This window comes from Anopheles ziemanni, chromosome 2 (genome assembly GCF_943734765.1).
Source record: "Anopheles ziemanni chromosome 2, idAnoZiCoDA_A2_x.2, whole genome shotgun sequence".
NCBI classification, from domain to species: domain Eukaryota; kingdom Metazoa; phylum Arthropoda; class Insecta; order Diptera; family Culicidae; genus Anopheles; species Anopheles ziemanni.
Window position 1 is genome coordinate 57,579,051 of NC_080705.1, and position 23,853 is coordinate 57,602,903.

Genomic DNA, 23,853 nt, shown 5'->3' on the forward strand with positions numbered 1-23,853 from the left:
TTCATTTGTATTTAAATAGAAAAGGACAAGAGATTACAGAAGAAAAAAAACAAGAAAAACAGAAGAAAATAAACAAAAACAAACAAACCAATCAACTAACACAAAAACTATAGCCTAACAGATCAGTACTGTAAAGTTAAACAATTAAACGTACATTTTGTACGGTATTTTTCATCGTAGCTCTTAAGCATTTGGTGGTGCTTGGTAAATTTTTTATTTTATGAATGGTCGCGGAGCTATGCCAAAGGACAACGTTCAATATGCGTTTCAGACACTTGTTCTGCAAAATTTGTAGTTTTTTAATGTGACTGGCGGCGAATGATTGGTTTAATGATGGGTTTTATTTAACTATAATTATTTTTTCGTTCTCAACTTTGAGTTTCTGTTCATGAAGCAATATAAAGCTCTCATGGTTTTTTCTCCGTTAATTGATTTCTGCTGAATGTATCCTCTAAATGTCAGTCTTTTATCTAATTTTACTTTCAGATAACTAACCCTCCATGTCATTTCCGATACGTTAATTTTTAAGTTGGCTTCTTGCTATAGCTGGTACATCGTGTTTATTATATTGCCTCCGACTTTTTGTAAGAATCGGACTGGAAGGGAGACAGACAAATTTTGCTGTAAAATCAAGCGGAGTAAGAGTTTCCATTTTTTTTAAATGAGAAAAATGGTCTATCAAATACTTAAATAAAATCTTCTGAATGATTTGTACATTTGCAATCAGTCCTGCAGGATCGCAAAACATTCCTAATGCGGTCGTCTTTCGGCTTATCTGGATATGGTAATGCTTCCCGCCGTTATCACCCATCGCAATGCAGCGCCAAACATTCACCTACCGTCTCATTACCATATGTCAACCGGATAATAACAGCGAACCACAAATCATTCCGTGCTGTCCGTCCGCCTCCGAAAAATTATCAACACCCTGAATCCTCGCTCCGAAGACCGAACTTGTTGAAGAAGACATAAATCATGGGCCACCTTCTTCGGCTTTCCAGCCCTTGGCTCTCGGCGTGGTGTTGGGTTTGGGGGTGACGTTTCGTCGCTCGATAGAAAGCACCGGCACTAGGTTCATGTGTGCGCCTGGCTTGAGGGAAACCGCGAGGACAACGCCATCGAAGGTATGAGCAAACTAACGAATGCAATGTACACATCCGTAGCACGTCAAAGGCTTGCTTCGCGCCCTCCCTCTCGCTCGGAGGGCGGTTGATGGTGGGAGGGTGTAAAATGGAAGCCAGAGAACGAAAGATGGAGGGAAAGGAAGGAAGAGAAGACATTGTCGAGCAGACAAGTCCGGAGCAGAAACATCAATAATTACTGGGTTTTAATATTTAATTTATTTTATCGAAATGCCTGGAATTCTATTCCTCCATCGCGCCCTCCTCTCGTCCCATTCCGCGTCTCGGCCTTCCTTTGTGCCTTTAACCGCGTGCGACATAACGCCGCGTGGACTCCAAACGATAGGGTTGCCGCCGGACGGCCTTGGCATTTGCACCGAGGCCCGGAGAAGAGAACGGAAGGAGTTCGCTACACACGGAACCGAAACACGAACGAACGAGTGAGTGAGGCGGTCACACAGCGCTACCCCCTTGCAACCCTTAACGCTGTAAGAGGGCTGTAATTTGGCTCGATGGCAGCGTGCAACGACAGCAGCACGCGGTCCATATTATTACAAATATATTTTATTGTATTATTATATGAATAATAAATAATCCCTCACGGATCCAGGAGAGTATTCATAATCATAAAATATGAACCAAGGGTGCGGCAACAGTCACTCGGGGACTGACTGTCTCTCTGTTGCCCCATGTACTTCCCTACTTCCCTTCCTCGTAGACTTCAGCATCAACCCACCTTGAAATATCCACCCTTAACATTTATCGATCATCTAGTCCTACTTCTTCGCACACCGACAAACACAAGCTACCGCACACAGCTACGGCCAATGAACATGGATTGGAATGTATTTCTCCTCCTCCACCACCACCAGCAAGCCACGACGGCGAGGGTCCTGCGTGGAAGCCGGGTTCGGAAAATGTTAAACGTATTACTAATGATGATAGTAGCCCTATCATTAGCCCGAGCGACAAACGGGTGGGCTTCTCGAGCTTGGGACGCTATTTTGTGTTACCTTTGCTTCCTTCTTCCTTCCGACACCCGAGCGTATCGAGCTACTGACCGCGAGAAAAATATGTCCATGTCATCGTACACGAATCGGAAGGATCTAAGCCAAGGGTATCGATTTCCACCCGGCTCCAGGTGGGATGCGATCCAGTTTTGTGTGTTTTAGTTTCCATTAGGTTATGAGTCGTATTTGTTCTGTAATTGTCTTCTGGACGGGAGCATTGTGTTCTACTTCATATTTCACTCCCAGTTTCCGTTTATGTTTTTTTTGGAAGTGCTGTAGAAGGATAAAATGAATTTAACTACATTTAAAGCTTTTCGACACGCATCTTTTTGCAGAAGTTCTAGTCATCTCATATCTAATTGAATCAAATTACTGAACATGATCGCAATAAACTTATACAAACGGTAAACATTATCAGTAAAATTATTGCACTTCAAAAAATTAGCTTGAGAAATTAAAATTGGATCCTTAAATAGAAGCTAAAATGTTTTATATTATTTTACTAAATCCTACTGCCATTTTAAGAGCTACTATTTTCCCGACGATACAAAATAAAGGTAATAAATAAAGAGTGGAAAATACCTAAAAAAAAACTGGAAAATGAAACTAACAAAACAGAAATAGCCCGAGATAATCATGAAAGACGGACGCGCCAGAGTCTAGAGCGGCAAGCAAACGGAAATGGAAAATTATTTCCCTATGATGGTTAGTACGCGGTGAAACTTCATGATCGTGGCGTTTGCGAAAAAAAGGGAGCACAAACCAGCGCCCTGTCCATCTAGGACAATCTTTCCGCCCCGTGGCTGGACCGGTCCAAGCCGGAACGCCTAAGCCGTCACTACGTGGTGCTCGGTGTTTCATGCTTAAATTAATTTATACTCATAAAAATATAATTTAATTACATACACTAGCGAGTCGCATTTTTTTTCGCCCCACGCTTGACGCTGTGCGCTCGGGTCTTTGCAGGATGGCAAGAAAATGCAAAGAACTGTACGTTCTGCACCAGGATGGTTTACGGGATGTTCCATTTCTGATGATTGCGACGTCGCTTTCCAGCTGCACGCTCTTCTCAATTATTGCCTAGAAGAGATTTGCTCGTACCAGTCCATGGTTGCATTAATAAATCTTTTTTTTTTGCAAATAATAAATACAATTCGTTTGGGGTATTCCTGGGTAGCGTTTTCTCCCATAATTTGCACATAATGAAACTACTTTAAATGAATGTAATGTTGTCCAAACACACACCGGCACCGTTGTGCAGAACGTTCAACGGCACGGAATCGGGCGTAATTTTCTTTCCGACTCAAAACAAACACTCATAATTATACAATGGTCGATAATTTGACTCGCGCCGAAACTTTCCTCGGTCGGCCCTGTACCGATTGGCTAAGTTGCTCGCTGCAAAGTGCATAAACTTTTCAAGCCCGATTCTAATCACCCCGTTATTACATATGCATGCCTCCTCCGCGGGCAGCGCCATTTGCGTGATTAGGGAAATAATTTTGTACTGAATTTGCACCGAAATGGCAAATATGTAGCAATAACACTCACCCACACACACACACACACACGAATTACTTGCAATCGCCTGGCAAAAAACTTTCCCCATTCCGCCCGCCGCAGCATCGACCGATCGGTCGAAACGGCCCGCTTGATCCGTGACTCCTCGCCGCCAGTTTCTCCCGATCGGGCGAGAGTTTGTTTGGAAAGTGTTGCAGGTGCAAGTTTATTTCCTCAAATTGGCCGCTCGATTTTATGCAGAAAATCCTAACTGGCAGCAGCACTATGGGGTGTGTTGTTATACCCTTCATCAGCCCCGTACCGACCGGAAAGCTGGGGCTTCGAGAAAACCCGTATCCTATCGATGTTCGAAAATTTCAATCGAAAGCAAGGGTAGGCAATAATAAAATAAACATCTATATGGTTCAACCGCGCCCGGTAGCACGCCAAAGGAGCGGGAGGAAGTGCTGGGGAGGCAAGTTTTTCCATCGGTACGGATAGGAAGGCTTCACAAAAGTTTCCAACTCAACCTACGCAACACGCACACAGGGCGCTCTGTGTTCGTACAACATTGTTGTTACGCAACGCTTCGAATGCATTCCGATAGCGTTGGGGTGTGCATCCTTGTGCGGCTCGGAGCGAGGGCATGCGTTTTCTCGTTTTCAAAATGTAAAAAGATATCCGGTGACGGGCTCGGAAAAGCGGCCCGGAACATTGTTGGTGTCCAAAGCGCGGCTTTTCCGTTCGCTGGCTGGAAAATCCTTAGCCCAAACGTGCCGGCTTCCTTTCGGCGGGGTGATATGTAAGGGGCACGGAAGGATCAACCGAGAGCCTCCGAAGCGTCCACGCCGGTGCGAAACATAATCGAATCGATTCGGAGGCAAACAACAACAGCTGAAGCGTGCCTTGTCTTTCTGCCCCGTGAGTCTTTCCGCGCCAAAGGCAAGGAAACCCAACCGTCCCGACGGGAGTTGCGTGCTAATCAAACATATTTTATTTTACCGGCCACTACCTGTACGCCTGTCTGTCTGTGTGTGTGTTTGGGTTCGCCTAGAACGGGATGATTGGCCGCAGATACCGTCCCGTGTGCCGGTGGTCCGTGTAAAACCATGTAAGTGCAGCAGAAATGCACTCCCGGGTGCATGGGAGCACGGTTTCTGCTTTTGGGTTGATTTTTATTTGCCTTCTACAAATTGGCTCGACGGTGGATCGGATAATAAATTAAGTTTTACGATTTCACCCCGTGCGCCCCCCCGATGGATTGCATTTGCCAATAATGAAACTAGTTGGAATGAGGGGTTGAAGGAGCCGGTGGAATGATGCGGGGCTAAACTATCTAATAATATCTTCACCAATTTATGGTTATATCCATGTGCGAACTTTCACCAGCGCTGGGTCGGCGTGGATAAGCCACGGCCCCGTTCTTCGGGAAGGGTGTAATCGGTTCTTGCCGAACACAACCATTATCTTTTCTTTCACCTACACACGCACACACCTCCACAAACGGGGCTCATCTCGGCCCCATTTTCGTTGGAGCATATGGTTGTACCTCTGGTAGCTTTCTTTCGCGGGGAACGCACTACTAGGACCGACCAGAGGATCCTCCTGGCTAGTGTGAGGACCGCGTTCCCACACCACCACTGAAACCTCACATTCGGATAAGATATGCAAACGGTATCGTCTCCATTCCACCGGTGAGAAATGGTTGAAAGCCATTTGTAAATGGGTGATTCACATGCAAGCAAATCGAAGGATTCTAAAAACCACACGTACCTCCAAGGTGTCGAAGGTGGATGTTAAAACAATACCACCGTAGGTCAAACTATATCGAAATTAATTTTGAACAAAAATAGAATTCACACTTTGGCCTAGATTTGGCCACAGAAGTCGTTCGTTTAAATTGGAATGTGCCAAAGAAAATTAAATTTAAATACCCGGTTCTTCAATGACTTGTTTGAGATTTTGGAAGCTCTTGGCGAAATTCATTTTAGAGTTTGTCTCACACCCGGTAAAAGATCAAAAGCATTAAAAACTCATGACCACAACAACACAAACCCCTCGTGCTGTGTACTGCGGCAAACTGTGTACAATGATTGAAAATGGAACGAATGTGGATGTGGAAAACACACTTGTGGCTTCGAGTTCAATTTGAGATCAACCGCCCGGAAATAGAAGAAGGAATAATGTCTTCCAAAGGGCGGCGGGGCGGAATAATTATACCGCCCGTTTTCCGGAGGAACAAATCTCAATTGAAAAATTTCCCCCTCCCTTTGGCCGAAAAAGTCGGAGTAGGAATCCCCGGTTTTTCTTCTTTGCGGTCATATAGCTCCATCCATGCTCGGAAGCAACGGCGGATGGCAAATGGAGAGAGCTTGCTAAACTGTCCAGTGGATCACCGCAACAACCAGTGGCAACATGTGGCAAAGTGTTAAACCCATGTTTTTTCGTCCCCTCCACCCCTCACCGACGGTGCCGTTTCCCAGGCCATTCCCATGCCGTGATCCTTTCGGGACTATCCATCGTGCAACCCGACGTACGACAGACGACTTTTGGGTTTTGGGGCAGGCAAAACAGATGGAGAAAATGTACTCACTCCTTGCACAGCTTCCACTGAGTCCGGTCCGTAGCGAAAGGACCTTCTTGCCCCGAAACCATCCTCACGCTCTGGTCCTTAATCTTCAAGCGTGTTGGTTTGGGTGAGTTTTCCCTCGAATCACGAATCCGCCTACTCGTGGATCGGTAGAGGGGGCTTGGGAGGAGGGATGGAGGGAGAGGAGTGAAATATATAAAACCAACACTTAACCATTCATCGAAGGATCTTTCCCAGCCAGGAATTTCCTCGTGCTGGTGTCTCGATTCTCCTGGACCAACCCGACGGGGGAGGTTGGTTTTCTGTGGTTTTAACCTACCACCGAAAATATGCACACTTCCTTTTCCCCAAGCCGGGACGAAAGGTTCCCTGAATGGGAAAGCTTGTTGCATGCGACCTGCTGTCCTTGAAAAGGATAGTCCCCCGGGCGGCGAGGTTGGTGAAATATCAGTGGCAAAAAGGTACTCCGGGATCTCTGGTAGGATGGCGCGAAAGAAAAACTTTACCTTGCTCCGTGCAGTGGACCTAACGCCGTTGTTCGTCCCAGTCAACCCTCTCTATGCCTCTGTTTCCGGGTCGAGAAGGCGTTAGTCTGAATTAATCTTCTGACCGTTGGTAGAGTTAATGTTTTCTTTCATCCGGATATAAGGGAGACTCCATATCATGGTGGAGAGGTTGGTTGTGAGGATTCAAATTGGTTATTATTTACATTCGCCATTCGTTGTTTGGATCTTGTGTTTGTTAAAAAACAACTTTCGAAATAAAACAGTTTGCATGTGAACAAAATTTGTTGATTCATACTGTTATTTATCGCCAAAAAAGAAACAAACAAACAATCAAAGTTAAATTGGACACAAGTACTTATCGCAAACTTCACAATGCTCAAGGTAAAACTACTGGAAATAAACAATTCTAATATCATACCGACGTAATGCAACATGCTAATATCTTCTTCTCAGACATGTTGCCTTTCATGTCGCCGATCGTTCTTGCTTACGGTAAATAACGTTCGTGCTGCCGTCGCTGAGGTCATTAAAATGAAATTTAATTTGAATTTAAGACTACACCTTCTGCTTCTTCCGGGCCAAGTTATAATCTTACACCGCACGTACTGCATGTAACAACCTGTATGCATAAATATGCCTGCTCCACTTACTCGACTTCTTCTAAGGTTTTAGGAATAAAGGCCCGCTTGGTTTGCGATTCTTCTCCGTCTTCCGTACATTCCGCCACACGTATGTTCTCATTCCGTGCACCAGTTCCTTCTAGGATCGGTTCGAAATGGGAATAGTTTTCGGGGAGTAATTTTATGAGTAATTTGCTCACCCACTACATTACACAGTTTGCGTTTTTCCTGTTGCGATTACACGAGCGAAGGCTTTTGATGATGAAGACGGCAGTCGGGCAGATCAGAACGGAAGTTCGCATAAGGAAGGAGCAAAATGCATGCTACGACCCGAAAGTGTTCTTCACAATTAATTTTATACAATTATGCTCCACGGAGGCTCTAGTGTGGGGAAAGTTCTAACGAACATTATCAATTCGATTCGCGAGACGGCCAGCCTAGTGAGTGCTTTGGAGTGAACAAAAAACATCCGTGGCTGGGGGAGTCATCATGTATAAATTAGTAAAACATAACTTCTGACAGACTATAACGTATCACGCCTCGTGTCGCGTTCCGCGTGTCCAGACAAAATATGCGCGCATTCTCGTACGTCTCCCGTTGTTGAAATTCGCCTCCAGATTTCCAGTGAGCTGTTAAAAACAAAGGCAAACGTCGACGAACGTTGGTGGCGAAAGAAATGTGTCAACCGAGAAGGAGTACGCGGAAACATTAAAATCATTGTCCGCCACATAACAAACCTCCCTCCCCCGACGGGGCTGTTGTGCCGGTGTTTCGGCCTCGATGCACTCGTTAACATTACACATGCAGGTTGCATACATTGCCTATAAATCGTCTATCGTATGAAACAAATGCAAAAATTGTGCATGAGATGCAAATCTTACCCACCCAACTTCCGGGCAAATGATTTTCCCTCGTTAGTTCTTTTCCATGCACACTAGCGTCTCCCAGGAACGTCCCCGGTCGTCATATATTTAGACAAGCTTTTCGGTCTGATTTAGTCGGCACAATATGAATTTTGTGTTTGTATGATGCATATCTCCTGCTGCATTTATTTGCCCCGGCTTCTTGTAACCACACTTCATCACACGTCAGGCCACTTCCGCCCAAGGTGGATGGTCCCTTGACACATGGCTGCGACGTGAGTACGTTGTCGCCTTCCCGTTTCATTCACGTTTCAGCTCGTTCGGTACATTTATGCGCCCATTCCACTCGCCTGCTCCGGACACATTTAGTTTATGTTTATTCATTATGATTTATGTGGAAAGCATCGGAATAGATAAGTGATTTCCACAGGCCGTGGGCGTACGGTAGCACTACTCCTTTTTACCGCTCAGTGATCTCGTGGGCTCATGGGGACTGATAAGACGGGTTTGAAAGAGTGGCGAATTTTTCTGCCACCACCTCTTCCGACAGTGCACCATGGTTGTCTAGAGTGGTTGAACCGTCTTTCAAGTTAGCGACAGAAGGTACAATTCTGTACGGGAATAATTCCGATGGGAAAGAAGTCACACATTGTTGAATGATCCATCGAGAATGATGTTGAATGATCGATCCATTAGTGACAACTTGTTTACTAAAAATAGAAACCCTCCTTTGGAAATTGTTGCAATAATTAATGCACGCATGGCAACATCTTTTTTGTTTGTGCTACCCTTGATAAGCTGCACGATTCGTTTGTTCAAGGAGAAAACGTGAACAAATTTATAAAAAAACGCTGTATGCAAATTGAAGTATGAAATCAAGAGTTGCCGCTTGTTTATTTAATACGGAGTGAATGCAAAGTAGGTGCTAATGGATTGGTTTTTGAGAACTGTCTTCTAATCTTATTAATCTCATCAACATCTTATTAATAAATTAACTACTCCAGTTGTAATGTTCTGAAAAACGAATGCAAATTCTCGGCTAACCAGGATGACTGTTAAGCAATGTTGAACGTTGTATGTAATTGATATGATGTCAATCTACTTAAGTTATGAATGTTGCATGTTTGAAAAATGTTACATCTCAACATAATAACCGTGGGTTGGTAGCTTATGCCGTTTTGTGCCAAACTCTATTTCTACAAAGTAACACTCACTATACTTGCTCAGATCGTTAGAATGAATGAATGAATGAATTAAATAAAGCAAAACGCGATGTGCATTGTTCATAACACCAGTCAACAGATATAGTAAAAAGTAACAGTTTACGGATTTGAAAAATCTTCAGATTGAAGTTATAGCACTTTACAAATAGGGGTCAAAATGAACCTCTAAAAAGCATTCTAGGGGTAGTCAAGTTGGTTCTCGGAACTGATCGAAAATCTGAAATTTTTGTGTTAGATGTAGCTTTTTTTTTTTTTAAGAAAAGTCTTGTTTTTTGTAAAAATATTCAGCCGTTTTCAAATTTGGATTCTAGTGTTAATTTGAGGATCAATTCCAAGTGGATTAACTCTAACAACTAATCATTTGTTCTTGTGATTATTATCATTCGTACATTCAACGTACTAAACTTAACAGGACCTAGTTTTCCATTGGGCTCGACGATCAACTAATATAGATTAAATAATTAACTGAAATAATTATACGAAAGTATCACACTGGGGATATCAATAACTTCTAAGTTTGAACATCTTGATTCCACGAAATGAAGCATGTAAATTGGGGTCTTGAACGAAACACGGTCAAGCTTCGGGTGTCCTTGGGGCGCCAGAACGGTTTACGCATATTTGAAATCAGCGATGGAATCGTCTAATTGAATATGTACGAAATTATAATTTAAATGACGGTCAAATTAGCGCACCATGCCTCCAGACTTGGCTCCGTCCGTCGAGCGCGACCCGGAGTATCGCCGTACGCCGATGGTGCACGGCCCCGGGAATCAGGGATCTTCGCAACTTTGCATGTGTGTACGCTCGTGCGCAAATTAGTACAGCATAAAGCGGCTGCCCTTCGCTTTAGTGCGGTGGGATTGTTTCGTGTCTGCGCTTCAAACGGGACTCATCCATGGGCCGACGCAGCGACAACGACCCACGCTCCCAAACCAACAGTCGACCGAGGCTGTCTAGCGGGCGATCGCTTAATAAATCATCATCTCTCACAATCTCTTCATTTCGATAATACGTCTAAACGGCAACGGTGGTCGGCGACGACGACGACGACGACGACGACGCCAACGACGACGGCGAAAGGCTTTCGCTAACGACCAAACACTCCAGACCGTGGACCACTGGAGCATAATCGAATAAATGGACACATTCGCGAATCTTCCTTCGGCGGCGGCGACCGTCGGATGTGGCGGCGCCGGTGGAAGAATGGTTTACGAATTATCCAACGCAATATGCAAACCCCTTTCGCCCGCGGTAACCCCACCGAGTGCGCGATGCCTGAAAGTGCGTAGGATTAATGGATGTCAATACATTGCCGCGTGCAGCTGAGGGCCCCTAAATATGCAATCGCGTCGTTACCGCACTCCCCGATAATTGGTCACCGCCATGGCCTCCAATTACGGCACTTGCCGGGAACATGGGCTGAACGGTAGGGGGGGTAGGGTCTATGGGTGGAGCACTAAAGGGGCAGCCGTCCTTTTTTCAGCTGTCGCCCAATAGCCACCACCATGTTTTTCTTTCGCACTTCGGATAACTTCTTTCGACCCATGGGGCGGTCAGTTTCTAATGTATTTGTGATGACGGGTCATACGAATCGGGTCATTTTAAAATGCGGTCCATTTGGAGTCACAGACAAATATTCCTCTTATCCACCAGGTACCACTATCAGGCCTCCAACATTTCCCCATGCATTTTAGTGGCGTTGATCCTTAATATATGATTCTCCTAAAAAAAATACAAAACAACAATAATAACAATAAATAAAACAAAAAGAAACCACAATCAAATGAGCCCTATAGCATAATTAATCATTCTACCTTTCTGCACCTTGCAACGGTTTTTAATCATCGTGGCAAATGGGGCGAGTTGAGTAGAACGGTGGTCATGTTACAACTGTCTGCCGACCGTAGTCACACACGTGTTCGTTGCATTTATCATCTCTCTACCTCTCTTTGAGTTTTTAATGTATTTCCTTTTCCCTGTTGTACATAGCCTTACGTTATCATTTTGCTTCATTTCGTGCGTTAAAACCTTTCGTTTTTTTTTTCGAAGCGGACCCGTGGAGATCCTGACGAATGCAAAAGTCAGAAAAAGAGGGAGGTCTGCAAGCATTATTAAATTCAGAGCAAAGAGAGATGGGCTACAAACAACTGAAAACCTGCACTACATACAAAAAGAAACGCGATTGTTGTGTTTAAAATCATTTTTCGAGTTTTTCTTAACGCTTAGCTTTCTCGTTCTCTCCACTTCTCTCTCTCTCTCTCTCTTTTTCGCTCCATCTCTCACACTCTCTCGCCATCGGTCTTTACTATTACTCCTTGCCCTGTTTTTTTTTACCAAGCCGGGGGCCCAACTTGGTTGCCGCCCGTGTGAAAACATGCGCTCGATAACGCATCGATTTACATAAGAAATTGATCCATTTGCGCAAACAGCATCGTCAAACAGCGAATGGGAGGAGTAGTGAGTTGGCCACCGCGCGTACGTTAGCAAAACGGACCAACGGGCGAACCGGACCGGATCCGAAACCTGTGCTGCGTGGAGCCTTTTGGCCGAATGGGCCGCAAGCACGCACACGTACACGCCATAGTGTGGCACACACACTCGCCGCTAAGCGAATGCCATGAGAAAGGCGTAGTTGCGAGAATTTTCGGCGGGTTTTCGTCGAATATTAGCGATATTCCAAAAACAAGGAGCAACTATTGGAACAATATTTACCAATCAACCCGGTTAGGAAAAAAATTATTGCTCAAAGCACAACTAGTAATACAAAATTGCAATCGATAGTCATTCGACTGACCATCCATAGTTTCCGCCACCAATTATGAATACATCGTATTTAGCTGCATCATTTATTTACAAGAATATTAAATGAACTTTCTGCTTCAGTGGCAAAGGAATCGGGCAAAGAGTGTCCATCAACATCACCGTGCAAGCATTAGAAATTATGTTCGGAGAATTTGAGAATGCAATGTTTAGTTCCCCGCGCATCACCAGGAGTGGGTGGCTTCTTTCTCGCATCCGAAAGCGAAGCAACCTTGGCCCACGGCAGTGGTCGGCAACGCCGCAATCAGAATCCTCAGAAGTAGAAAAAGGAAATATTTTTATTTTGACTCAAATATCGAGCAAGACACATACAAAGGTATTCTGAACTATGAAGAATTTGTATCAAGAAGAAATTCTTGCCTAGAGAATGTACAGACTTGTTTGAAATAAAAACAGAGTAACTAAATATGTTTGAAATTGAAATAAAGAGTTGTAAATTGTATCAGTTAAGTTAAGTGTGAGTTAAAGAAAATCCATTACATGAAAAAATCGCAAGATTGAATGTCAAATGGTACCCTTTTCTTTGGCGAAATCAATTTCTCTCTGTTTATTTTTTTATTTTTAAGTTGTTTAAATTCAGATGCTTTTTTATTATTATTTCAAACTTATTTTATTATTTTAACCCCGATCTTCTGAAATGTTTTCGATCATCAACATTTCGATCATCAAGTTTGTTTCCGATCATCAACACGTTGTTTTGCTTTTGAGCTTAACAAGAGGTTCTCGATCACTGAACCATGGGATCGAATGTGTGCTTCATATTTTGGGACTAACGTCACTTTCTGATTTCCGACGAGTTTCCATATGCTCCGGTGCAACATTGTGCCCGGGACCGAGCATCGACGAGGAGCGGATGGAATCCTGTGCCCAGATGGAAACCAGTTACATGCATTTATACTACATGCCACATGCACTTCACCGTACGATGTCCACGAACCAGGGAATTACTGATTGGCAATTTGCACTTCTAATATATTACTCATTGATTGAGTTTTCGCCACCGTTTGGAACAAGAGAGGATATTGCCTCTAATATAAATATGCTACAGCGTCGCTACCTGGGGCCCGTCAATCATCGTGCGGAAAAGCACAACTTATTGGTTTCTGCACGCTCCGCGAACCGGAGGAACGGGTTGGGTTTTCCCGATGGTGGGCAAAAACTTGCACGCCAACTCAGGCGCATCGAAACGACGGTGTGGGCGAATATCTGTTTGGTTGTAATTCTATTAAATCTTGTCTACTTCTCTCATCCTCGCCACGTGCAACGTGAATGCTGGTGATGACGCTGATACCGATTGCCCAGGACTTTATTTGTGTGTAGATGAAATATGTTGTGCATTTAACTTCATTTTGCAGATAGGTTGAATGACTTTTTTTTAATTACATTGTGTGGAGAAGTTCACTTCTGCTCAAATTTTATATAAGTTACATTTGAATAAATTTTACTTTATGCATTACACAAATGTTTTCCATGAATGATCTCTTTAAAATGATGGACTGTTTCGATGAAATATTTACTAAATAATCATTGCTTCCAGCTGAACTACTATGAGTAATTAGTACTCGTACAGAGCTGTTGCTTCTACTACTACCACGAAATGATCCTCCATCACCTCCCAAAATAAACTATTAGCAGCACATCCGGTTCAAATTTCCACTCCATACGTACTGCCACCAACAACTGCCTGTTGTGAGTTGGTAGCAGGCGGAAATAGAAGTGCTATGTTTCTGCTCGACAAATTTGTGTGTGGAAAAGCCGTTATAAAGTAATCGACGAATCTATCGACATCAGTTGTAGCAGTATGGTCGAAAAGTGGAAGAAGGTTTTGGGGCATTCGATTGACTGCCGCTTTCTCACGATTTTTTTTTTTTACGTCCTAAATTGACAGCATTTAGGTGAAGATCTGGGGTCATCTTCTACAGATCTTCTTTTCCTAATACGTGCTATTCGATCTTTGATAGTTAGTTCATATCGGATCGCAAGACCTCAAAGGACGTAAAATCCGTGCAGAAGGAGCATCATGCCTTTTTTTATGTTCATTTGCTATGAAGTAATTAAATCTGGCTCACGCGCCTTCCGATTTCGCAGCCGATGGTAACGATTAGTATCACCTGCTCCACGCGTCATCTGCACAGCTGAGTGTGGCGTGGAAATTGTCAGCAATCGAAGTTGAACGGATGTAAACGGACGAATTGATTTACCATCACCCGCAGCTCACATTAGCTCTCGTGCAGTACGATTGCTATTTAGTTTCCGACATGTTTTCCCTTCTGACTCCACCGATGAGTGATTCATACAGTAAATCTCCGCCCTTGACATGTTATTTCCCACCAACCGTGCCCTCACGGTGGACGACCGCTGATCGCTTCTCAATCGAACCGGAAATAGGCCGAGCGCGCTTGCCTCACCATTTCTGGTAGCAAGTGTTCAATTTACTGAAAATATGTTAATTGAATGATGAAAAATATTTTTCTTCACCTCTCCATCATTGGATAGTTAATTTTGAACATGGTCATGTCTGAATTTGTTGCTGCTGTGTACCTTTTGCTGCTGAGAACATATTTGTCAAATATATAACTAAATATTCAACTAAATATTTGAGCCTGTCGGATTAATTACTAACAGATTTTTTTTCTATAATTTCTTCTTTTCCAGGTATGTTGATGAAGCTTTCTTGTTGTCTTACATTCTTATACATTCCAAAAATGGGGTCTGAAGTATGAAGGTAGATTTTGTAATATTTTTTCTTCAACATTTTATAAATTTATGTTACCAACCGAACTTGTGTCATGAAAGTCACATTTCAGTGCTGTCTATACGTGCTATTGAATGACAAATCTATACTGTACTGGAAAATACATGAGCGTCTTTTTATTGCATTCATGTTGGTTTGTATTTTTTATTCTACTTTTCCTCTCTTTACAAATCTTCTGCAGATTGCGCGAGAACCGAACAACAACATGCTGAATGTGGTAAATGTATTGTTTTATTTTACAATTAGCAAAATTGTCACTTGCTGATGTCATTCAGGTTATTTGTTTGAGTATTTAAATTATTTATTAACTTCAGTTCAGATTAGTTTTAATCATGCTCAGTTACAAGGTTTACTTAAAGTTTTCCTTAAAGAACTCATTTTTCGTTGGCGAAACATCTTTAAAAATTAACAGTAAAAAGTGCAATATTCACCTCCACGTACCGAAAAAGGTGTGGAAAATATAACTTCAAAGCGACACTGCGATGACGCCATCGGCCACCAATGGCTGCCAACAAAACACATGTGGTCGGTTTCGATAGCATATAGAAACCTACCGGAAAGAAAATGGAGCGGAGGCAGAAAAAACCCCAGGATTTAGCGAGGAACGGAAAAGTCCGTTGGTGTTGAAAAACGGGGAAAACATTTGCGGTTTTGTGGTGCAACTATTGTGGGTACCGGGGAAAGAGTGGAGTTTGTAGCGACCATAAACAATGTAGGAAAAATAAATCATTCATGTAGCTGTTCCTACCAGCCGACACTATTCTCGTTCGTTATGCATCCCACAATTTCTGTCGCACGCTACTCCTTTCTGTTCGCTTCGTTGACTCAAGCGCACCGAGTCCCGTCGTGGGTGTGTGGGGCCGAGCGATCGAAGTTAAGATTCTTTTTAAAATGCTACATGAGGTAAATTATACAATCCTTCAAAATAAATATGCCCCAATAATTTTGTCTACATAATGGAATGGCAGGAAAGTGAAAAAAGAGCTTTTGGACGACATACCCAAAGTTGCAACCGAATGAATATCATAGGGATTGTAAATTAAATTTTCAATGCTCAATATTCCACCGTTGCAACCACATAAACTAACCCTGAGACTATGGATAAAATGATTTTTTGCGGACAGTCTTGCTCCTTGGGTGTATATCTTGGGCGCTTACAGCACTACCAATGTATCACGAAGTTCGTAGCACAAAGTATAAAATATTTTAGCATAAACGTGTGTTACATAGAGTTTTATTTATTTTCACACAAAATACTCGCACAGGCAGAAAAAGCATGTTGTGGCCTCGTTTCACATTAATGCTCCATTTTCTTTCAATCGCTATACGCCCCGTGGCATCATACAGATCGCCCACCGTGCGCTGTTTAGTTGCGAAGTGAAAGAACGAAAATAAAATCATACATATTAGATGACGATGAATATGGAAGAGACTCCTGCCAGGTCGAGGGATTGGTCACTGCAAGCAGCAGGCGTGTGTCCTTCGATACCAAGGAGCGGACGAAGGCAGAAGTGAGATGAAGATGGATATAATATTTATAAACAAACTACGGCGTACATTTATATCGCATAAAATGACAAGGTGCGCTGTTGCTGTCCACATAAATAGCAGCTCTGGTAGATTACCACCTGAAGCACCTGGTGGTGGAAAGTTTCAAACTGTGCTTATCTTCTCTCATGAATATCCTGAGTCTGGAAAAAAAATTTCCTCATCATTTTGTTGCGGAAAGCGTAATCTTTCATTCCGGCCTGAACCAAATGTAAGCGGATTGTTCGTGACATGGTATATCAGACCGGAAAAAATTAGAAACAATACAATAGAAATATGGGACTCACTATGCCTCACTCACTAGGGTTAATGGTTGCAAATAATTATCTACAAACACCTGAAGATTATTTCTGTAGGCGTGACTGCTATGGAATTTAAAAATTACCGACCGTGGGGGTTTGAAGATCAGATATCTACATTTTTACAATCAAAACCCTATTGTACAGTTTTGTCCTTTTTACCAAGTTTTAAAGTACTGCGCACCGTTAGAGGTATGTGTGGAACTTCTAACAGCGACAGAACCCGGATAATTTAAAAAATCCTTCCTCATGAGCTGAAAGTTTTCTTCAATGTAAAATGTCATCTTTTATATCGATTCAAGTAATTGAACCGTTTTTGTTTTTCACTTCCTGAATAAACCATCCAAAGCCAGGCAGTAGCCTTTACCAAAGTCAAGACGAACTAGGTTTATAAAATGTTCACCACCCGATGGCCTTTCCGACTAAATTATTCCACACCTGCTTCCAGAGAAACCCACGGTGGGCTATTATCGTTGACGACGACTTCTCTAGCAGGCAAAGGACACAGATGACAAGGGCAATATGTCAGCTCCCGCGGACCGAAGTGACACCCGTTTGCTACCTTCGTTCCGTATCCTGATTAGTCCAGCCACGAAGATTCCTTTGGACTTCCGGGGGCGGGGTGGGGATTTGTTTCAAAATTATATCAAAATAATAATAAGCTATTCCGTGATTGAAGCCTTCGCGGCCGAAGGAACTCGAAGGATCGGAATGGCTTCATCGATTGAATAATTCAGTGACGTTCGCGTTTCTTTCAATTTTACCGTCCACTGAGCAGAAAAGTAGACGCAAAAGGCCGACAAAGAGAAGAAGAACAAGAAACCGAACAGAAAGTCGCACCGATTGTCAGCGCCCTGCAATTTATGGATTGTGGTTCGAGGGAAATACATTTTTAAAATGCTTCGCTTGCACCCAGTTTTTGTAACTTTCCCATGCGATGTTTGCTGTCCAATCCTTTCTGGAAAATTCTGGCCCCATCTGCGGTGGCTCCGAGTGCAGCGGTTTGTCTAGAGACCATTTTCTCCACGTTCCGGTCATCAATGTCGTTCATGATGGCTACGCTTCAGCCGTGGATAATACATGCAATCGTTGTTTAATAATTTCAATGAAGAGAAAAAGGAAGTTGGCTGTCCGTAGCCCGTTCAACCCGCTTTGACATAGGAGCCACCTTTTTAGTGCATGTGTTGTATGTTCTGGAATATGCTCGAGGATCAATAATTGAACGTAACCCGGCCCGATTGGTAGTGATTAGAGTGACAACAGTTGGAATGCAGTCGTTACTTTATTCGCGGCGGTGACATTAACGGTACAAATTATTTATCCAAACTCCCCACAGTGTGATCAAGGTCCAAAGCAGGCTCTTCGGAAGGTATGCAGCTGCGTTGGATAGCGTCGCTCTGTCTCCTAGCACGATGGATTCGTACGGACCCACGAGAAGCTTGGATGGATCGATGAGTTGGTTGATCTTGAAGCGTGATTCACTTCCGACCAGATACACCTGTGTTGTCCCATTCTGCATCCTCTCGTACACATCAAGCAGATCGACCTCATGGGCTTGCGACCCAAGATTGATAACGACCACGAAGTACTGGTCTCTAATTTGTTCCTCCTTCGAGTCCTCGAGGATGTACCGCACAAACGCAAACACATTGTCGTTTAATGCCTTCGATCGGAAGTGTCCTTCCCGAAAGACCCGATGGCGACGTAGCTTGGCAGCTTCCGTGTACAGCCGGTAGTGACTCCGGTCCGCGTCGAATTGCTTGCGCAAGTTCGTCTCGCGGTAGTACGGATACACAGGGAGCCAGGTTTTGTTAGCCATCGAAAACCCACCGTTAAAGCCATCATCCCACTGAAATGGCGTGCGTTGAGGATCTCGTGACTTCCACCGGTACTCCTCGGGACCTACGTTGCAACCCTGCGGATCCACACTGTCCTCCCAGGACATGTCGCGATAGTCGACCATACCGATTTCTTCACCGTTGTAGGTCACGCCGACTCCCGGCAGTGTCAGCAGCAGCAGATTCATGGCGTCAATTCGCTCCTGGCCATAACGGCTGCCTACGCGCGGTTGGTCGTGGTTACCCAACACCCAGTTGGTGATTTTGCCTCTGGGAAGATTCTCCAGCCAGCGATCAATGACGTACTTGAAGTCCCTCGCGTTCGAGCCCCCGTTTAGATCGCCCAGAAGCACAAAGTTGAAGGGAAAGTGAGCCCTCTCTTCGGTACCGTCATCGGATTGGTAGAATCGCAACAGCATGTCCATGCTGGTGTAGGCTTCGGTTAGCATTATTCTGGAATTAATGGGACATTACCAACATCTTGCTCTGTCCATTGGTGGAATTGGCAGAGAGTTACAACTTACATTGTGTCAGACCCGGTGTGTTGTACGTAATCATCTATTACCTTCCTCCAGTGCCCAATAACATCATAAGTTTCCAGCTGAAAACAAACCCACCATGATGTAATTCTCAGCATCAGCTTATCGATTCTTGACTTGAACTCACCAAGTTATTTGTATAGATGTGATGAGTATAGCCATAGCTCAACGGGTCCGTCGGATCGTTGATGGGTTCATCACGAAACAACGCATCCTCAAACATATGGTTGATGGCATCAACGCGAAACCCGGAAGCTCCACGCTCCATCCAAAACGTTAGGATACTGTCAAACTCCGCAATGACCTTCGGGTTGCGAAAGTTCAGGTCCGGTTACCCTACTTCGAACTGATGGAGATAGTACTCTTGCCTGATGTCACTCCATTCCCACGCTGAACCGTAAAACACCGAATTCTAGATGACATCGAAAACGTGATAGATTGTTGCTATACCATTTTCCCGGTAGTCTGGCTCACACTTACCCAATTATTTGGCACATCAGGGCGCGTTTGTCCCGCTACCATTCTTCCAGGGTGCCACACATAGTAATCGCGGTACGGTTCAACTTCCAACTCAGACTGCTTGAACCACTCGTGATCTACGCTCGAGTGGTTCGGCACAAAATCCAACACAATCCGTAGCCCAAGCTTACGTGCCTCAGTGAACAACTCCTCCAGATCTTCGTTGGTACCGAACAGAGGGTCAACCGCGAGGAAATCGCTCACATCATATCCAAAGTCACGCTGAGGCGATTTAAAGATGGGACTGAGCCAAGTAGCATCGATGCCCGTATCTTTCAGGTACTGCAACTTGGCAGTTACACCCTTAATATCACCGACGCCATCGCCATCCGTGTCGTAGAACGATCGTGGGTAGATTTGGTAAAGCAATGCCGTCTTCCACCACTCGGTATTTGGCTGCTCCTGCCCAAAGCTTCCCTTCACCAACAGGCGTAGTACAATGGCTACGATGAACACCTTTCTATTGCACATGTTGACCATCACCAAAAGACTGGCAAATGTGTGGCACAACGACTCCGGTGGCATCCGTCTCGTATGGATCTTTATAGGTTTCAGAGATAGCTCACGTAAGATTAGATTGTGTCCAAGCCCACTATGAGTGAATTTAAGACGACATTTCGAAGTCTAGAAATAATTCAAAGCTTCGATGAAGCATTAACAATCACAAGCATTGCGTAACGGGCTGTTCGTGATGCCAAACACTGATAGAAAATTATCTTCATCTTGTATCTTACATAATGTCAACTTGTTTATTATTTTGTACGAGATTCTATGAAACACAGATTAATTGATTGTATTTCCATACGAAATCGCTTTGCACATGCTTTAGAAATTGTTGTTATAAATTAACAGAAAATATATAGGTGATAGTATGGCAAGATGCCTAGGTGGGGTATAATGCAAAGGCACTTTTTTAGTGGAATTACCTAATGTGAAACAAAATGGAGTAATTGAAAATGTTCATATAAACTGTGGATTTCACAGCTGTACAGTAATATTTGACAGAGAAACAGAATAAAGCAAAATACGCTAGATCCTTGCATTTCATCATCGTGTAGACAAAAACAATCTTTATCATATGCACCGACCTGTTTTGGACAGAATGCATTGTTGTAAAGGCTAAGTTAAGCACTCAACGTTTCCAATTTTATTCAGTGTGGCACTGGCCCAGCTACATTACCTCAAAATTGTATATATTTTGCATATTTTGCATCGTGTGTTGATATGGTATGTCTATTTTGTTTTGGTATGGCGGATGACTAAAAAGTATCCAATTTTAAAAAGGTCTAACAAAATCATCATTAACGGTGTGCGTTCAACCCCACTTGGGCCATTTTGCCTCACAATTTATAATGACCATTATAAAAACGTGCTCTTAAAAATCTTTTTTTATTAATAATTTTATTAATTTTTGGAAGTTGACAAATAGAGAATCGATCAGTAAAAATTTGAGAAATGATTTGCTTGAGTGAACTCCAAGAAATTGATAATCTTCGATTAAGTTTGTGCCTCACCTTACCTTATGTGAATAGTATGTGAATGGGCTTCAGGCGGTGCTTTCAGTATTGCATTAAAATTATTCACATTCACACCCGTTCTACTTGCGCTATTAAGCTTGTTACTTTACATGTGCTTCAATACGCGTAGGAGTTTTTGTTTTATTGTTTTCTTTGTCGTCTCTTTCTTGGAAGCGTGGCAAATGAATAGGAAAATTGCAGTGTGCGTACATGAATGCGTACGTGCGTGCCTGCAAAATTGCAACCTGATACTTGGCAGCAAGTGCAAGGCCCGAACCAGCCTCCTATTGCAAAGAGAATCGAATGGAGAAACAAAAAAAAAAAGATGCTGAAAAAAACTCGACGAACATAACCATATTTGATTTTCTTTTTCATTACCTTGCCTACTCTATTCATCCCACTATCTCGCCTTCTCACTCTACTTTGCTGCATGGCTTTTTTCAGCATAGTCATACAGCAACGTAAAATAAATCGAAACAAATGCATGAATCTGCCTCGCCTTTCCGATGTACCACCGCAAACAATTAAAGCGGGATTTTATTTGGTCTGATAATTTGTTTAATTGTTTTATAATTGATATGATTAATTTTAAATATACACGATGGAGCCACCGCTTTTCCCCGATCGAGTTATAGTTTTTTTGCTGTGGTGTACGTTTCCCGCTTTCGTTCTTTTTTATCTGAAAAACAGGAGAAACCCGAACATGGTAAAATACCATTACTATAAACTCTCGAAGCATTGGATGAATTAAAATGTTGGGTTTTTTCTAGCCTACGACGTGTATTTGCAACACGGAAACGCTTTAGCAATATTGTTTATTGGCAAAAAGGTATTTAAAGCGGACTGCAATGATAGCATCAATGTGTGATACGAATAGGAAATCGAACGCTCGAAGCTATGTGTTCTATTCACACAGTTATAGGATCGAGTAGGCACTACGTGGTGAATATAATAACATTATTTCGCCCGCTTTCCGGATTATTGTTGAGGAGGGCGATATTTAAAAAAATATATTACTTAACCGACACACGGGCAAAGGGAATCCATGTTGGGAGCATGATTGAATCGTTACCCGCACGTGTTCATTCGCTATCATTACTCGAGCCGACAAGCGTAATCGACACAACAAGTAATAATTTTTAACCAACCGTTCAATGAGTTTGTTTGATTTTTTATGCTGTTTCAACACCTTTTATCCCCTTTCGCATGACAACATTTGCCAAGTAAGCGTCTACGCGAGTAAAGTCGAGACGATTGCATCGCGAAAAATTAAACGATCCGTTAGAGTGTACTCTGTCTGGGAAAGTAGCCGATCGTATCTACGTTTTGGAGCTGGAAGTGAGGAATCGCCTCACGTTTGTTCGTTCGTTCGATCGTAACGCAATTGGTAGCACTTAATTGAGGGTTTCATTGACACGGAATCGACCGAACGAGGGGTGGAATATTATATTCTCTACTGAATCGGATCAAATGTTTCTCCCTGCCAACGGTGATTCCGCATTCGGTCGGTGCGCTGTCTCTGGGGGTGGAAATTGATAAGAGGATGCCGAGTCCCAAACGAGGAAAACTAGGTAAAGATGGGGAAAGAGGGACACGCGCGTTGGTGGTACCCGTGCACATCGACTTGCGGCAAGTGTTTGCATTGTTGCTGCAAAGTATTTTCGTAGCCCAACTCGCTTTCCAATACCTCCCGGAGAAGGTAAGACGATGGGCATCCTCTTTAAACAATGGCAAAGGAAAACAGTTATAACTTAATTTCCATATCGAACAGTTTCTTTCCATCCGTTTGCAGCAAACACGGCGGCTTAGGACGGTTTACTAAAGTGTGCGGGATGGGCTGCAGACGCAGCTAAACTTAATCTTGAACAGTGTCTCTTCGGAAGCAAGTTTCTTGACGACTCTTGTCCTCGGTGAACTAGGACAACTAGTTTTAACCTTCCCTTCACCCGGGGGAAACCGTTCTTCACAATTCCGTCGCCTGGAAAGGAAAACTTTTCTCCAAAGAGCAAACGAATCGGGGGAGCTGTGCGGCAAGATGCAAAGTTAATTATGCAGCAAAACATTGATTTTAACAATTATTGAACGGATGTCACACCAGTGAAGAATCTTTGCAACGACCGCAAGGCAAACTCCGAGAAGGGTATTTATCAACACTGAAACGTTACGTGTGAGGAAACGGATAAAAGGTGAGGTCATCTGCAGCAAATGAACAGGCAGCATGCAGTTTTAGTTGACAGAAAGCATGAACCGTGTGCCTTGGTCTTGAATCTCTGTAAATAATGGAGGGATAACTATAGGAAAATACGAAACTGCCACTTTCTCTAAGAAATTTTAATTTATGTTTTATTGTCAACACAACCATCTATTCAACAATCGGAACCATATAATTTGAAGATGAATTTCCTACCAGCAACACAAAAACAACACCACTCTATTAAGACAATAGACTCTCAGAGTTCTTTGATGTTGGTAACTCTTTACACCGAAACCATGGTTATAAAGTAAGTACAACAATTATCAAAGATGTCCTCATGCGTAAAATTACTTGTTCGCTGGTTGTTTTTCTCGTGCCGCTAGGTAAA

At 43.2% G+C, this 23,853-nt stretch overlaps 1 pseudogene; it reads right to left on the minus strand.

Annotated features, from left to right (window-relative positions):
• Positions 1-8,852: 8,852 nt before the first annotated feature.
• On the minus strand, positions 8,853-20,225 carry LOC131293930 (maltase 2-like; annotated as a pseudogene).
• Positions 20,226-23,853: the final 3,628 nt, after the last annotated feature.